The sequence below is a fragment of the Arachis ipaensis genome, chromosome B02 (genome assembly GCF_000816755.2).
Source record: "Arachis ipaensis cultivar K30076 chromosome B02, Araip1.1, whole genome shotgun sequence".
Lineage (NCBI taxonomy): Eukaryota > Viridiplantae > Streptophyta > Magnoliopsida > Fabales > Fabaceae > Arachis > Arachis ipaensis.
Window position 1 is genome coordinate 4,950,443 of NC_029786.2, and position 1,114 is coordinate 4,951,556.

A 1,114-nucleotide genomic window follows, 5' to 3' on the forward strand; every position below is an offset into this window, starting at 1 on the left:
TATTACTTTACATAAAAAAATACTATGATTTAAAATTTTAATGGAAATTGAACATGTTATTAATTAGATGTTGAGATTATATATTTATAAGGGTTTGTATAGACATACACATTATTATTACTAGTTTGGTTGCTTTTGTGCTCTTTCCAGCTACTCTCTTCTTTCTATCTTTGTCTTAAAAATAATTAGTGGGTTGTGTCAGCTTTCTTGTCTAATTTATTATCACATCTGAGATTCTTCCAACTATGAAAGCACTTATTATTGGAATTATTCTTTGGAATAATATGAAAAAGAAAATTCAAAATTAATGGAAGGACAAGAGAGAAGTGTTCTATGTGATCTTAGTGTTTTAGCTGAATTAGGGAATGTCACACCCTACTTTCAATGCATAATAATAAACCTGAAATCTTAGTCCATGTATTTGTTGAATTAATAATTAATAAAATATAACCAACTTGGACCAGTTTAATATAATAATCAATTTCCTAATCTGTTTAAGTAAGTATCAGAGATTTAAATTTCGCCTTGTGTATATAACAATTTATTCATTAGCAACAAATTTTTAAATAAATTTTTAATTTGTAATAGATTAGTTATTGATATGTCGAATTAAAAAATACCATAAATAAAAAAAATAATTAATAAAATGTATTACCATAAATAATAAATATAACATCAAAGATCGTATAACTTAACAGAATAGAACAAATCTTGAAAAATTGGATTACCTGCCCCCACCTAAAACACTAACCTAAATATATATAATCAATAAATTAACTTGATGTATGTGTGTTAATTGAAAGTCCAAGTGTGTCACATTCATGTTCATGTCATTCATCCACCTGCTTTTATAATAATAGTATGCGTGGAAGGACATAGGAAAATTCTCAAGTTGCCTAACTTAATTTTCTTGGTATTTTTCTAGTGGGGCCCCCAAACATTCTCCTATGAGGGCAAGTGGGGAAGAGCATATTATGTATTACTATTTCAAAAGTTTGTCTAACCATAACATCTCAAGAGATGACTGAAAAGATAAAAATATTAATAAGTTTTTAATATATAAAATATATTAAAAGATTATATATTTTTTTAATTACTTAGTTTTTTTCTTTGA